The sequence below is a fragment of the Sorex araneus genome, chromosome 1, assembly GCF_027595985.1.
Source record: "Sorex araneus isolate mSorAra2 chromosome 1, mSorAra2.pri, whole genome shotgun sequence".
Taxonomy (NCBI): domain Eukaryota; kingdom Metazoa; phylum Chordata; class Mammalia; order Eulipotyphla; family Soricidae; genus Sorex; species Sorex araneus.
Genome location: NC_073302.1, coordinates 361,829,572 through 361,846,701, shown reverse-complemented (window position 1 = coordinate 361,846,701; position 17,130 = coordinate 361,829,572). Strand labels below are relative to the sequence as shown.

General features: G+C 46.8%; 1 protein-coding gene across 2 annotated transcripts in view; it reads left to right on the top strand.

Annotated features, from left to right (window-relative positions):
* The first annotated feature begins 8,390 nt into the window (after positions 1-8,390).
* Positions 8,391-17,130, top strand: part of WIPF3 (WAS/WASL interacting protein family member 3) — a 108,040-nt gene continuing 99,300 nt past the window's right edge. The window contains exon 1 of one of the 2 annotated variants that reach the window (XM_055135611.1): positions 8,391-8,739. The gene's annotated coding sequence lies outside the window, so the exon portion shown is untranslated. The remainder of the gene's footprint in view (positions 8,740-17,130) is intronic. The other variant, XM_055135616.1, reaches the window with a different exon arrangement.

The following is a 17,130-nucleotide window of genomic DNA, read 5'->3' as shown; positions in this document are numbered from 1 at the left end:
GAGACGTTCATTCAGAAAGGTTGCCAGGATGGCAAGGGAGCGTTTAGCAGGCTGAGCTGGCACTGAGTCTGTCATGCACTCACACTTTCATTCCAGGGTCTTATCCTGCACAGGTCCTTGAATAAGAGGACAGGCCTAAGGCATGAAATTCCTTTCCACTCACAGCTCTGTCCTTTACCAGCCCAGACACTTTCCCAAGGCCTCAAGTATCAGAGATTTCAGAGATTTTACTTCTTACTTCAGAGATAGTGACTAATTCTTCTCCCCCGCCTTTCTTGGGATGACCCTTCAGAGAAAGCTGAAAATTCCTGAATTTGCACAAAAAGCTGAAAGCAGTTTTCCCTAGGGATAGAGCACCATACTCCCCACAGAAGAACTGAGAAAAGTCAGGGAAACAAACAAATGCTCTGACAGGTATGACAGCCCTGGATGAAAGTGAGGCAGAAACTCAGAAGGCCCCTCATCCCCGGCTCTCTGTGCCATGTTGACCCTCCCTTGAATCTGCCATGTCACAGGAGGTGACTTTTTGTTGCCAACAAAGTAAATGCTCTGGAACCTGATGAGGGAGTTTGTAAAGCTGACCACAGTTATCGTCAATATGTCTTGTTTTTAATAATACTTTTCTTTTCACTGGGTTTCTGCTGAGTGGAGATTAACTTGGAACATGGTTCAGTGAACTGGCCCAAGTTGCTTACATTCCACTGTCCTTTAAGTGGAAGATGAAGTGCTTTCAATGTTATGAATTTTACCAAATTCCCCTCTCGGCTCCCTGATAATGGCCTTAAAGCAAGGACAGGAATTTTCACACCTGTTTCGAGATGAGAGAATCTGATTTGGAGACGAGGACAAGCTACTGAAATAGAGCAAAATACAGAGCTGCTTCTTGGCAGCTGAAAGCCACATCCCTGACAAGGTTTTATGCACCATTAGTTAAATCACAAATTTATTCCACTTCTTTCCCCCTTCATTGCGGCTTTCATAAGCTCAGGCTCTCCCACTTGGTAGCAGTGCTAACAGCCACTTAGTTGGAATGATGACCAACCCACACAGCAGAGCCACACCACACAGCAGGCTCACACCACATGTGACCCAGTGTCGGGGATCAGACTTGGCCTCACCATCCTTATGCTTGCAAGATAGAGCAGACCACTGAGCCATTCCCATCTCCTATTTTGTGTTATTTGCTTAGAAGGAGCAAAGTCTTTGAAAACTATATAATATTGATAAGGCAAGTCCTTGTTCCGTTTCTCAAAGCATATGTGATGGGTGTTCCAGAGAATATTCAGTTTATTTCCCAACTCCTTCTTCCTCCCAAAACTGGAAACCATTTTGTCTGCTGATTCTTCTCTTCCATCCACCACATATCAGGTATCACCCTTTATCTGACTCTCCTCTGCAAAATGTGATCCTATTCCTCTTTTTATTCTTTTTTTCTTTTTGTTTTTGGGTCACACCTGGCAATGCACAGGGGTTCCTCCTGGTTTTGCACCCAGGAATTACTCCTGGCGGCGCTCAGGGGACCATATGGGATGCTGGGAATCAAACCCGGGTCTGCCATGTGCAAGGCAAACGCCCTACCCGCTGTGCTATCGCTCCAGCCCCACCTCTTTTTATTCTTGGTCATAACTTTTGGGGAAAAAAATAGGTCCACTCCATGGGTGGTCCCCTCCCTCAGCAACTTTCCCTGTTGCCAACCACCAAGACCAGGCTCCTGCTGCCCCGTGATGGTGGGTGGACAACACCCTCGCATTTCCCCAATGTGACCTCCTTGCAGCCTGATATTGCAGGTGACACCTCAACTCCTTTGGTTTCTGTGGGCCCCTTAAACTCTCTCTTCTCTTTCTCTTCTCTCCTACTCTGTGTGGGTTGGCTCTGCTGCTTGTTCAACAAAGTCTGTGTTCTCAGCCTTGACCTTCCTGAAGAAAGTCAGTGGAGAAGGCAGAGCTCCACCTTTCCTCACTTTGTTGTTGTCTAAGGGGAGCAGCTGGCTGTACTCAGGGCTTCCTCCTGGCTCTGTGCTTCCTTAGAGGGCTTGGGAGACCATATGCAGTTCTGAGCATTGAAACCATACCACTTGTGTACAAGGCAAAGACCCTACTGAGTGTACACTCTTTCCTCTTCCCCCTCTCCTCTCCTCTTTTCTCTCTCTTTCTCTCTCTGTCTCTCTGTCTCTCTCTGTCTCTGTCTCTCTGTCTCTCTGTCTGTCTCTCTTTCTCTCTCTCCTGTCCAGCTTTCTTTTGGAAAATTAGCATCCTGGAAGCAGCAGGATAGGGTTCAACAGTATCCAGGCTATGTGCTGGCCTAGGCACTCTTAAGCATAATGTTGCTTTTGCAAGGCAGGTTTACTCCTGGCTGTGAACTTACTCCTGGTAATTCTTGGGTACCATATGGGATGTTGGGGATTGAACCTGGGTCGGGCACGTGCAAGGCAAAAGCCCTATCTGCTGTACTATCTTTCCAGCCCCATGTTGCTTTTTATGTAGCCTGACTTGCACTCCTTCCTAGATGAGGAGAATGGAAAATGTATTCAAAGATCTAGGATACCTATGGGATCAATCCCAGCCTCATGGGAAGTGAGGGACTGTTCTGACTCTCTTCTGACTCTCCACTTCACCCTCGCTTGAGAACTGGTGGTACAGGGGGTGGGAGAGCAGAGGGAGAGCAGTGCTTACAGCGGTGGGTACCACAGCACTGGGTCCTCACACTCCCATCATCATCATTATTATTATAGCATATTATACAAATCATAAAATGGACTCATGGAATCGTGTTAAGTGCATACTATTTGTGACATTAAGCACGGTGTTTTGCATCCATCTCAACAATCTGGGTGGGGAACATTCTTATCCCTGAACAAGCCTGTACCCGCTAGGCAGGAACTCCCCATCCTCAACACCACCACAACACAACCCGAGCAACCACCAGCCTGCTTTTCATCGCTATGGACTTACCCACTATATATCTGAAACTTTCACATAAATGAATTCAGACAGCACGTGGCCTTTGTATCTGATTTCTTTTGCTTAACAAAATGTTGCCAAAGTTCATCTCTACCCAGAGTGCCCAAAAACAAATAACAAAGTTCATCTCTATTGGGACATGTATCAGCACTTTATTCCTTTTGGTCCATTTATGTTTTATTGCATAACTAGGGGACATTTCAATTACCCTGTTGTCTGTTGGACATTTGGATTATTTCCACCTTTGACTTATGAAAAGAGTCACAATTAACATTCAGGTAGATGCATTTTTCTAAACACCTGTTTTTAATTATTTATGATATATGCTATATATTCCACATATTTTGTGGAAAAGTTGAGTTTTCATTAACTCTGATTGTTTTCCAACTTTTAAAAAGTTGCACTAGTGGATGTGAAATTATCTCATTGTAGTTCCGAGTCTTTATTTATATATTTATTTTGGATTTTGTTGGCCATGTTCAGCAGCATTTGGGAGTTATTACTGGCAATGCTCAGAGAACTGTGCTCAAATCCCAGCCCCCTGATTGCAAAGCACATGCTCAGCCCCCTAGAGCTTTATCTCCAGCCTTCAAGGGTTTATAAGGTTTTATCTTGAATGCTAATTTATTCTTAAAATTATTATCCTGTGTACCCACCCCAAAGTTATTAAAATATTTACCTGCAAAAAGCCTTGGTCAAATGTCTAAGCAGCTTATTTGCAGCAATCAAAAACTGCAAATATTCCCATTAATTATCTATCGATAGATGAACAGATAAATAAATGCTAGCATAGTCACACAATGAAATATTAATCAGCAGTAAAAAGCAACAAACTAACATAACACATGAAGGAAACTTAAATACATTATGCTGGGTGAAAGAACTTAGACACAAAGGAGCCTGTTGTCCATGATTCTAGTGGACAAAGTCTTAAAAAGTGAAAACTGAGAAACAACAGATCTGTGCTTGCCGGGGGCAGGGACGCCTGCAAAGAGGCTCAAAGCCACTTTTGGGGGTGATGGAAATAGTCTGGATGTTGATGTGGTAAAATCAGAGTATACAATTGTTAGTATTTATTAAATTTTGAACTATCAAAGTTTAATAAATAGTGCATTTTATCATGCATAAATAATTTCTTAACAATTTTTTATTGAAAGTAAGAAAATGTTTGGACTCTCAAATACATAGTTCAAGATACCAATCTTCATCTGTTCATTTCTTATATAACTCAAATAATATGCACCTAGTGTCTATAATGTGTGAGTCTCTGTGCTACAAGACAAGGGGACAGTGGATAATGAAAAATGTTCTGGGGCCCTAGATCCCACATTATATTCTGGGAGATAGTTTGTTTAATTAGAGTATCAACCAAAAATGTCATTATTGCAACTCTCATAAATGCTGCAAAGAAAATCATGTGAGATATTGAGAGCCTGAATAAGAGGAGTTGAATTTGTTAAGATCCAGGCACATTTTGGCAGTTTAGCTGAAAGGTTTATTGGGAGGATTTCTCCTTAAAGAATGAGGAGCATGTGCAAAGACCCTGTAACAAGAAAGAATGTTGCCTGTTCAAGTATCTGACCACCATGGCTAGAGCAGGTAAGTTAAAAAAATGAGATAAGCAAGATGTGTCTGGGGAATCTGAGGGCCTTCAGACAAATCCAAGAATATCTTGATTATCATCAGCAGCACAGGAGAGCCTGGCAAGCTCCTCATGGCATATTCATATGCCAAATACAGTAACAATCATGGGTCTCATTCTCCTGACCCTGAAAGAGCCTCTAATGCAGCACCTTTAGGAAGGATTAGTAAAGAGAGGCTGCTAAAATCTCAGGGATAGGACGAATGGAGACGTTACTAGACCTACTTGAGCAAATCAACGATCAATGGGATGATAGTGATAGTGATAGTGATCATCATCAGAGCAAAGGGAAATTACTAAACAACAGGTATTGGTAATTAATAAGACCATCTGCTGGGTTCAAGAAGGTCTCTCCAGGCACATCGTGGCAAATGGTTGGGAGAAGCAGCAGCTGGGGAAGGACCAGCTAAGAAATGATGGGGACATACAGAGGTAGAGTGACAAGCTCTGTTGATGGGTATTGGGTGGCCACAGCCCATTGAGCAGCATCTGACAGATCTAAAGGTGAGAACACCAGGGGAAGGAGGGATGAGGGAAAGGGTATGAGGAATCAGCTGGATGGATAGGTAAACGGGCAATGTCCAAAGGGATCCCACTTGGAGGAGGAACAGGAGTGCAGTTTCCGAGGTGTGGATGTATGAGCTTGAGCATCTCTAGTCAACTAGAATTTTCACTTCTGTTTGCCAGAATTTAATGAGGGTCCCTCCAATACATGTCTTGTTATATTTTGGGGTTCTTGTATTATTTTCCAGTTCCTGTATTGCGTTCTCCCTCCTGCACACCAGTCCATCATTTCTTCTTCTGTATTGCCTCTGAGTCTAAGACAAACTCCTCTCTAACATGGAACTGGCATACTCTATTTACAAGCTTGTATCTTTTAGCAAACCCCTAGAGAGAGGGCTGTGAATTCATCTTTGCTCCTCCAGTACCAGTATATTTTCCAATAACTGCTCTATACATCCTTGAGGAATTGGTATGGAGGCATGGGGGAAGGTGAACTCAACATTTAAGATCTCTATGGTGTCTTTCTTCTGGAGTGCTCACTATGTCACCCAGATAAAAATACATTTTTACGCATAGAATGTGTGAAAGTGGGCTCCTGTAAGCATTTGGTGCACCCAGGAAGGAGGAGAAAAAGATGCCCTTTACCAGGTCTTTGTCTCAGTGATGAATGCATTTGGCCACAATATGGCAAATAAAACTCCCAGCCCAGAGGCTTAAACAAACAGGGACTGTTTTCCTCACATAACTAGAAGTTCAGCAATAGGCAGAGCTGGCTTTGGTTCAGCAATCCCACACAGACAGTTATTTCTAATCAGTCCTCCTGATTCTATCGACCTTCTGGCCTCATGTTCCCTGTCTTGTGGCTTAAGTTTGGTTGTAGCAGTACTGGCAACTCACCTGCATTGAAGGTATAAAAAACGTGGATAATAAAAAGTGAGAGCAAGAAAATGATTTGTCAGAAACTCCCACGTGATTTTCTTTGCTGCAAGAAAGGCTGGAAAATTGGCAATGGGATTGTCATTTCAGCCATGGATCAATTAATAATCTAGATTGTCTAAACGGGGAAGGAAGGGGTAAAGGTCAGGTGACTCCTATCTGTTTCTAAATGGCAATCAGCCAACTGGAAAAGCATTGGAAGCATCCAATCTTGATACCTGCACTTTCCAAATAGTTTCTTCATGCATCAATTCCTTGTCCCTTCCAATCAGTAGCATTTATGCACACATCATTTAAATGAAGTCTGCACACACCTAGCTCTTAAGTGAAATAACAACCTTTTTATGTGTTCCTTATTGGACAATTCAGCACCAAACCTAATAAGCTTGAGCTTCTGGAAATGTCTTCATTATCATTTACCTTTCTTTCCTTTTCTTTTTTTAATTATAAAACCAGAAGTTATATGTCTCAAGAAAATAAGGATTAGGAATCCAGAAAGGGAATCTGAGTCATGTTTCTCTTTTTTAAACACAAAATACTTTGTTGAAACACAGTGATGTACAAAGTTGTTCATAAAGTTGATAAGGGTTTTTGTGGTTCCAACACCAATCCCGCCACAGAGTGACCTTCTCTCCACATTGTCCCACTTTTTCCTACCACTCCCCAAGCCTGTCCCCTTAGCAGGCACACAATAATTTATTTTATATTTCTTATTACAATGAAATTGCTAATAGAATTATCAAAATTACTTTAGTGAAATAAAATTGGTGAAAATTGTTCTACCTCACCGTTGGGTTGAGTCCTTGTCTGAGGATCTGCTAAGCTTAACAGTAAGCTCCTATGTTACTGTTTTTTGTTTGTGTTTAGATGGCTTCTGTGTTACTTTCCTGTCGTTTTGTGTGCTCCGAATGGAATTTCAGTATTGTGAAGTTTGGAGGTTTTGTGCAGCAGAAACTTCAGGATTGGTAAAAATGGGCGGATGACTTGACATGGCAGCGGTGGCCAGGACTCCTAAGTACTGGGTGGGTTGGTAGAAGGCTCCCTGCCCTCACCAGAGAAGACCCCAGAGTTTTCAGCTGGAAGACCGAAGTCCCGGCATTTTCAAGGGTTGGCGTCTCTGCAGAGATTATTGGCGAAGCCTTGGAGCTGAGCCATTTGCTGGCTGCAGATGTGGGGTGTGAGTGCAGCTTCTGAGCCTTCCGCAGGGAGGGGGCTTACAGCCCCCCTCCTGAGGCCGACCCAGAGTGGAGGCCAGTGTGACCATGAATTTTAGCTGCTTGGCTTCCATCTCCGCAGAGAATAGGTGTGAATCGGAAGAGGTGGGCTGGTGGCGCGGGCTGTGGGAGGTGAGCCTTGTGCTTCTAGAGCTTTACGTAGTGCTGGCCCAGGCAAATGGGTTCTGAATTGGAAGTCCATCTCTTTCATACTCAGGATCATTTATGGGTGATCTAGAAGAGGAAAAGGTGGGGGGACCCCAGGTCAAGCGCCTTCGTTTGCTTGTACTGATCACCCACACGTCCATCCCCACCTCAACCCAGACACACCAGCAAAAGAGCGAGGTGGGTGGTGTGTGTGGGGGGGGGGTGGGAATCTTTATCCTGGCTATGAACAGAAACCAACACGTGATCAGGCCACTAACGTGATAAATTAGGGAACCAGTTACAGCGTGGGCAAGTATTTGGACAGCACGAGTTACAGAATCTGAACCGGGGACAAGCTGTCATCCCCGTGTGCGCCCCTTGCGGTGCTGAGGCCACTGTCCCCTGCTCCGCGCTGCAGCTCCCCAAGGGCCCAGAGTGGGTCCCAAACAGGCCCGGAGCGCCTCAGAAACACCCAGCAGAGGGAGAATCCCTGAGCCTCGGAGACCACTCCCAGCCTCGCGCCAGACTTGCGGCTCTCTCCAGGAACGGGCGCGCAGCTGAAGCGTGTCGGGGTCTGGGCCCGCCTCCCGCAGCTCTGCTTCCCGGTCTGCCTTGGCCCCTTTCGGGCTCGGGACAGGCGCTCCCGGGAGCGGTCCCCGCTCCTCCTGGCGTTCCCGTAGCCCCGGCTCTCCGGGGTCTGCGCCGGGGTCCTCTCTCCCCCTCCCGCTCTCGGTCCGGCCTGCAATCGCTCGCAGCCCGCTGGCCTTTCTAGACTCCAACTCTCCGAAGGCACGAAGAGACTGTCCCGTGCTCTTTTGTCCCCGCCGCTTCGGGCACATCGGAAGTCTCTAAACATATTTCGCAATGAATTGCCAAAGGAGGGGGCACGGTCCCCGAAGCGGCGGGGCTCCGTGCCGCCTCTGCCTCCTCCTAGCAGGGAGAACTTCGGCCTGGGGGCCAGTCGCCGGCTCGCTCGCGGGACTGCGTAGGCGGCCGGCGCCCCGGGACCCGCCTCCGGGTGCCGGAGCGACCCCGCCCTCCCGGGCCACGTCCCGGCGCGCGGGCAGGAGCCTGCAGAGCAGGTGGGGGCGGCGGCCCCGCCTCCCGTCCCGGCAGCACCAGAGAACGGGCGCCCCGCGCGCAGCACCCGGCGCGGCGGCACCCAGGGCAGCACCCAACGCAGCGCCCACCGGGGCAGCACCCGGCGCAGCTCCGAGCGCAGCGCTCGCCGCGGGTCCGTGCGTGGCACCCAGAGCGCCCGCGTCGCGCACACAGCCCAGCGGCGCCTGCTCCAGGGACGGCGACCTGCGCTCCAGTCCGGTCCGGCCGGCGACAGGTAGCGCTGCCCGCGATCTGCGCCTGAAAGGGGAGGGGGGGCGAATCGGGTGCCGGGGGGTCAGGCAGTCGCGTGGTCCGGCTGGGGCCCGGGTCCGATTGCGCGTCCGAGGCGGCCGGGGACCCCCTGGGGCACCGCGCTCTCTTAGCCTCCCGGGAAGGCCCGGGCGGATCGCGGGGGCAGCGGGTCGCCCCGGACCGCCCGGTGGCTCCCCCGGACCTGCCTCTCCCGGGTGAGCGCCCCCACCTTCGGCACCAACCTCCAAGCCCCCGCCGCCCGGATCTGCTCGCCCTCGGAGACGAGCTCTGTGCCTGCTCTCCCCGCTTCACCCCCAGAACAAAAGACTTGGGGTCTCTTTGAGGAGGGGGCTGCGGCGGGCAGAGTTGGGGAGGAGGAGAGAAAAGCTAGAACGTTGCAGAGCTGAACGGAGGCTTGAGGGGGAGGGGGGCGGCTAGAGGAAGGGTCCCCAGGAAGGAATCCGAGCTCAGAGATGGCAAGTGACTGGTCCAAGGTCACACAGCTCCGGCTGACGCGCGCTCTCACAGTCCTCCTGTCCAAGCCAGCCTGACTGCACCCTCCTATTGCCTTCGCACCTCGAACGGGTTTTTAAGACTTTGAGGGGAGTCAAGGAGAAAGCTGCAGAGCCTTCAAAGCCCCCAACTCGGGCCATGCACACGGGGGGCGGCTGGAGAAAAGGACTCCGGGTCTCTGGGGAAGCCCGGCCCGCCCCGCTGGGCAGCCAGATGTTAGCTCGCAGGAACAGCGTCTTCTGAGCGCCGCGTGCCAGCCGCGTGGGTGTGCCAGCGGCGAGCGCCCGGCGGGCCTCCCCGGGGCGCTCTGCCCTGGAAAGCCGCTCAGCGCTGAGGCCAGGCGCGCGGGCAGCCTCCTGCCCCTCCAGGGGCTGCGTGACCTGCTGCTTTGGGAAGCAAACTTACTGTGCCGGCCACTTTCCTCTTCGCAGCGGAAGGAGATAGGGGTGCCCAAGAAGAGCCTTGTTCCCCCCGCCCCAGCCTTTAGGAAGTTCTCTCTCCTCTGCTTCTGTGCGGAGCCTTTTGTCTCTGTGGGCACGGGTGGGCAGTGGTGGGTCGGCATGGCAGTGGTCACTGGCACTGCAACCTTCTCCTACGGCTTTGAGCTTCAGGCAATGCTGATTTGGACAGGAGAGGCTAGAAGAGAAAAGGTGGCTTGGGATCTTACGACACCGTGGGCAGAGTATGAGGGAGGCAGGTGGGGTGCGGGATGAGCCCCAGTCACCTAAGCAGTGCTTACAGGCAAGGGCCCGTTAAAAAAAAAAAAAAATGATGTCGGTTTATTCCCCCTGAGATCAGTGCATTTGGCTCGTTCAAGTCTTAACTCCATAGAAAAGTAAATCAAATTTTAATGCTCCAACCCACTCACTGTGGTGCTACAGATGAGTGCTGTTTTCCAGCCAATGCCTCTTAGAGATGTATTTTTAAAACCGCAAAAACCAAATCAGAAAGGAAATAAAGGCGGCGCTGGAGTGGGGGTGGGAGTTGAGGGGAGGGGGCATGGGAAACAAAAGGGAGAGATACCAGGAGGGCCTGAGAGATGGTGCAGAGGTTAAGGTGCTTTGCCTTGCATGGGACCAACCCCAGTTTGACTCATGGCACCGTCCAAGCTGCCCCGATTTTACCCCATCACCGCCAGGAAAGAATTCTAAGCCCGGAGCTAAGAATGATCCCTGAACACAGAGCCAGGAGTTAGCCTTGAGCACTGCCAGGTGTGGCCCTGAATAATATTATAAAAATAATAATGTGTCGAGAAATAACAAGAATGAGAGATATTCTGAGAGTAAGCCTTGCCAAACGCCTTTCCATGCATTCCTTAAGGAGAGATTGTTGCGCCTTCTTAGAGAATAGAAAATAAAGAGGTTACGGGGTGAAGAACGCCTCCTCGGGCAACCTGAGAGAGATGGCACACAGACTTCACATTCCATAATGCCACAGACAGAAGTTTTCCAGCCACCTGCGTGGGGCCAGCAGGATGGTAGAAACGAGAAGCTGGCTTCCTGCCACTCCACCTTTTTGTTCCTCTCCAGGAGTTTCAGTTGTCTTCATGTAACTGTGAGTGTAAGATTGTGTCACCGCCAGCAACAGAAGGGCTGGAGGAAGTGTGTGTGTCTAAGAACATGCAGTTTTAGGAACAGGAGAAAACCAGCTGGCCCAGCTTGGCGACACTTTTTTTAGATTTATTGTTCAGAAACCATATCGTACATTCTGCCTTATTCAAACACTCACACATAAAGAATGGAAAAATTATGACCTGGGATCAACTATTTTTCATTCTAAAGGGGACCCTGGAAGGAATAGTCAATGTTTCCTATTTTCTAGAATGTATTTAATTTAACTTATCAGCAGAAAGTTATTATTTTTTTAAAAAAAAAAACCTACAAAATAACTCAGCAGGAAGAAGGGAATATATCTTCTAAGCAACACTTCATCAATATATGTTAAATTTTGATGCAGAAATGTTGACATCATGAGAGCCCCATAACAATTCTGTAGACAAACCTTGGGACATTTGTCCTGATGTATGATCCTCTAGTAACCTTGAACTTGGACTCCAAATTTGGAACTTAGAAAAGTAAATAAGATGTTTGTCTTCGAAACTGGTTTTATCTTACAGAGCTGCGTATTGTCTTCTTGGGTTTATAAAGTTTGGGTTTGAGGAGGCCGGATGATGGATGGGGAGAGCAGCTAGAGTAGTGTCTCAGGGTGAGTCTGCTATGAGGGTGCCACTCGGCACGACTGTGCATCACGAAGTTATCTTTAGGCAAGTTTTGCCTTGTCATAGCAGTGTTCCTGTCATCTGGCTGCTGGAATATTTAGAGAGGAATTGTAATGTTTGACTGACTTTGCTGATAGAATGACAAAACAAACGTTGAGGGGATCTATTAAGTTTGAGTTCGGGTTGGTGAGGAAATGATTCATTTTTTTCTTGAGCCACGGCATGCAATTGAGCGGCGATGTTCCCAGCTGATGCCAAACAGGTGTCAAATGGTGACAGCCCCGAAACCCCCCCTTTGCAGTTCTAGTCTTGTCTTTCCTTAGACCCGTTCAAGTAGGAACCTGACCTGTTAGGCAGCAAAGAAAGCGGGCAGTGAGCTGTCTTGCTCACAGCCAATGAGGTCAAATGAGCAGAGTAAAGGTGGCCAAGGTGGCATTCTATGGGATAGACGCCATGGAGGAGATTTGCAGGTGCAGCTTGAATTTGCAGGTGCAGCTCCTCTGGAACACAGTGGAGATGTGTTCCAGAGAGCCACTGAAGCAGAGATGGTGGCGTCCAGGAAGGAGTGCCAGCCCTGCCTGTCGACTGTGGGTTAGCCAGTCAGCACCTGGAATGGGTCAGTGGAGGCAGTAGCCAGCTTGTGTTCCTGAGCCTCTGAGGACACGTGTCCCCATGGCAGTCTGTGTGTGCCAGAGCCGCCCCCTGTGCCAGAAGCTCTGGACGTTAGCAGACACTGAGCACTTGGAGTGTTGGGCTAAGCCAAGAACTTTCGGGCTGAAGGTCCTCCCGGCAGCCCAGAAGGAACTGTTTCTTTTAACTCCTATTATCAGGTGGGTCAGAGGCCCAGGGTTGCCACACTCTCTGAAGCCCATCATCATGCCAAGGTCTGGCCTTGACTCAGGCCACTTATCACTCTTCAGTGCCCTGCACGGGCCTGATGCTTGTTTTTTGTCCCTGACCTAGAGACAAAGCCATATGTCAGATTCTTCTCTGATCCCAGCTCCTGGGCGTGCAGGGCACATGGCAGAGACTGAATAAATGAGTCAACAAATGAATATATATCTTATGTTCCAGAACCAAAAGTCAATTGCTTTTGGACTTTCCAGTTTTTATTTTTGTTTTATTTTTATATTCCCATTTCCCTCTGTTGATATAAATCACCAGACATGATATTTATTAGAAAGCACCTTTAAGGATGTTCAGCTCAGGCTGCCAAAATTAAAAAATCTCTTTTAGAAATGAGGAATTCCTTTTAGAAATTAAACATTGATTCTCTTGTATAATTTGTGCAATTCAAAGTAGCTGGGTTTCAATTTCCCTTTCATTGCTCAGTTGAATGTTCCTAGACAAATGACTTAATCTTTCTGCACCTCTACTTTCTCATCTGCAAGCATAAGTACATACTTAGGGTAAATAAGATAGGCTCAGTACCTAGGACAATGCCTCAGTCATTTTTCTCTTAAAGAAAGTAGCTCTGATTTCTAGTGCTTTTTAAAAATTGCTTTTAGCCTTATTATTTGGTGATTTTGAAAAATTGCTTGCCTCATGGGCCAGAGATATAATAATACAGGGGTTAAGGCATTTGTCTTGTGTGTGAATTGCAATCCACATCAAGTTCAATCCACATCACTGCATACAGTTCAATCCACATCACTGCATACAGACAGCCAGGGGTGGTCCTTTAACACAGAGCCACAAGTAAGCCCTAAGCACTGCCAAGCGTGCTCCAAAAACAAAAACAAGACAAAAACATTTCTTGTCTCAAATAGCCTCTGTTCTATAAATCATTTGAAAAGTTCTTGAAAATATGTAGTACACATGAGATTAGTAGATAATGAAACAAAGGTAAGGAGAAGTCACAGATTAGAAGCTCAGATAGTATCAGCAATGTCTGAGCCTATCTCGTAGGACGTGTGTAGCTTCCAGAGACGAGCTGACTGCAGGTCTCATGTCCTTTCTTTCTGAAGATGGGACCAGAAACTGGTCAGAGCTTCCCAGTAGCCAAAACAAAGAGGAAAACGCAAGGGGTCACTGGAGCCTCCTGACCAGGAGATAAAAACAGATCAGTTACACAGCTTTTCCTGGTCCTGAAACCCGGGATAACATTCTCCTGGCTGGGCTTCAAAGCCCTCACTGTTCCCAGAGAGCTCCAGCGCCTTGCAGGGTCCCTGCCATGAAGACAATGGACGCTTTGTGCCAGGCGGCAGTAATAGGTGTTTCTTAGAGCGTTAGTGACTGCTGTTCTGGAGACCGAATCGCAGCGCTCAGCCCAGTGAAGGGCCAGAACACTGGGCTGGGGGAACACACCATTTCCTTCAATTTACTGAATACCTGGGAGACGACAGAGAAACATTCTTCCAAAGATTATGATTCTGGCGAGGGTCAGAGAAACAAGCCCATCTTGACAAACCACTATTTTGATGGAAGCCAGTTAAATGAGAAGGATCCCTTTTGCCCTGGCCAGAAAATTGCAGGATATCATCCTGCACAGATGCCCATTAAGAACTGACTGAATTCATGAATTTTCTTAGTAATGTTTGTCCTCAGAATTCCTCTATTTTTAATTTTTTTTATTTTTAATGAATCACTGTGCTTACATTTCAGTCATACAATGATCGAGTACCCATCTCTCCACCAGTGCCCATTCTCCACCACCAATGATCCCAGTATCCCTCCCACCACCCCCACCCCATCCCCACACCCCACCCCGCCTCTGTGGCAGGGTATTCCCTTTGGTTCTCTCTCCTTTTGGGTGTTGTGGTTTGCAGTAGAGGTATTGAGTGACCATCGTGTTCAGTCTACAGTCAACTTTCAGCTTGCATCTCCCATCCTGAGCAGGCCCTCCAAGCACCCTTCACTTGGTGTTCCCTTCTCTATCTGAGCTGCCTTTTCCCCCAGCATGTGAGGCTGGCTTCCAAGTCATGGAGCAATTCTCCTGGTACACATCTCTATTATTCTTGGGTGTAAGTCTCGCACTCTGTTACTTTATATTCCACAAATGAGTGCAATCTTTCTATGTCTGTCCCTCTCTTTCTGACTCATTTCACTTAGCATGATACTCTCCATGTTGATCCACTTATATGCAAATTTCATGACTTGATCCTTTCTAACAGCTGCATAGTATTCCATTGTGTAGATGTACCAAAATTTCTTTAACCAGTCACCTTTTCTTGGACACTTGGGTTTTTTCCAGATTCTGGCTATTGTAAACAGTGCTGCAATGAATATACAAGTGCAGATATCATTTCTTCTATACTTTTTTTTCATCTCTGGGATATATTCCTAGAAGTGGTGTTGCTGGGTCAAATGGGAGCACAATTTTGGATTTTTTGAGAAGCGTCCATACAGTTTTCCAAAAGAGTTGAACCAGTCAACATTCACACCAGCAGCGAAGGAGAGTTCCCTTTATCACCACATCCATGCAACACCGGTCGCTTTTATTCTTTTGGATATGTGCCAGTCTCTGTGGTGTGAGGTGGTATCTCATTGTTGTTTTGATCTGCATCTCCTTGATGATTAGTGATGAAGAGCATTTGTTCATGTGCTTTTTGGTCATTAGGATTTCTTCTTTGGGAAAGTTTCTGTTCATTTCTTCGCCCCATTTTCTGATGGGGTTGGATGTTTTCTTCTTGTAGAGTTCAACCAGTGCCTTGTATATCCTTGATATCATCCCCTTCTCAGATGGGTATTGGGTGAATATCTTTTCCCATTCTGTAGATTGTTTTTGTATTCTAGTCACGGTATCTTTTGAGGTGCAGAAGCTTCCCATTTGTTTATCTCTGTTTCCACTTGTTTGGTCAGTGGTGTGTCATCTTTGAAGATACTTTTAGCTTCAATGTCAGACCTTCTCTAGCTTTACATTTTGTCACATTGTTTGGGAAAAGATAAATGCAGTCTCACCACTTTAGCTCCTTCCAGCTCTCAGTACTTCTTGGTACTAAGGATATATTACTCTTTGTCTTGTATTGCATGTGTGATTGATGTGTATAAGATTCATTACCCCACCCCCAAATGGCCTCCCTTTCCACCCCTCACACCCACCCCTTTTCCCTCTGATATCCATCAAAGTTCTCATTCAGTCTAAAGTTCATTTAATTGGGCTTTGTCAGCTCTTTTTTATTTGTATTTCACTATGTGGGACTCCATCTGCTAATAGTCATTCATTTCCTTGTTTATTTTATTAACGTAGAATAATCACCTCAAGTTTTATTTATTTTGTTCGAGGGGCACAGTTTTACCTTTTTTGATGGCAGAGTGCCATTCCTCTGTGTGTGTGTGTGTATGTGTGTGTGTGTGTGTGTGTGTCTGTGTCTGTGTCTGTGTGTCTGTGTGTGTCTGTGTGACAGCTTCTTTACCCAGTCATCTTTTGATAATCATTTTTGGGTGGTAGGGGATCATACTGGTGGTGCTTCAGGGCCACTTCTGGCAGTGTGCTCAGAGGTTGTTCCCAACAGTTCTCAGTGTAGTACAGAGGCGATCGAGTCCAGGACTCTTCGGAAAGCAAGTGGTGCAATCCTGTCAGCCATCTCTGCAGCCTTTTGGATGGACTTTTTTTTTTTTTAATTTTTATTTTTTTTTAATTAGTTAATTTATTTTTAATTCGTGAATCACCATGAGGGCACATTTACAGATTTATACACTTTTGTGCTTATGCTTCCCTCATACAAAGTTCGGGAACCCATCCCTTCACCAGTGCCCATTCTCCACTACCAGTAAACCCAGCATCCCTCCCACACTCCCCGATCCCATCTCCCCCCACCCCGCCCTGCCACTATGGCAGGGCATTCCCTTCTGTTCTCTCTCTCTAATTAGCTGTTGTGGTTTGCAATAAAGGTGTTGAGTGGCCACTGTGCTCAGTCTCTAGCCCTCATTCAGCCCGCAACTCCCTTCCCCCACATGGCCTTCGACTACATTATAGTTGGTGATCCCTTCTCTGAGTTGCCCTTTCCCCAGAATGTGAGGCCAGCCTCCAAGCCATGGAGTCAACCTCCTAGTACTTATTTCTACAATTCTTGGGTGTTAGTCTCCCACTTTGTTATTCTATATACCCTAGATGAGTGCAATCTTTGTATGTCTGTCTCTCTCTTTCTGACTCATTTCACTCAGCATGAAACTTTTCATGCCCATTGGATGGACTTTTAAGTCAATTGCATGTTTGGGCCATTTTGAATAATGTTACAATTAGCATAGGAATAAAAATGTCTTTTCCAATTAGTCTTTCCATCTTCAAATAATTGCCTGTGAGTGATATCTCTGGATTAAATGATATTTACATTCTTCTTTCTTTTGTAAATCCCTAATCAAAAGTTATCTTTAAAATTTTTGTAATTTCTTATATTTAATTTTTTAAGTAAAATAATGATATTGTATTTTTAAATTTTTTATTTTTCGGTTTGAGGGCCACACTCAACAGTGCTCAAGGCTTACTCCTGGCTCAGGGATCACTGAGGGTTGCTGGGGATCAAACTCTGGTCAGCCGCATGCAAGGCAAGTGCCTTACTTAGTGTACTATCTATCACTCTGATCCCTGAATGATGCCCTTTCTAGTGCCCCAATGTATATGTTAGTTTAGATATGACTTGGGTGGATTGGGATTGCTTTCTGCTGCTAAAACAATCAAGCAGAAAAAAAATAACCCATCCA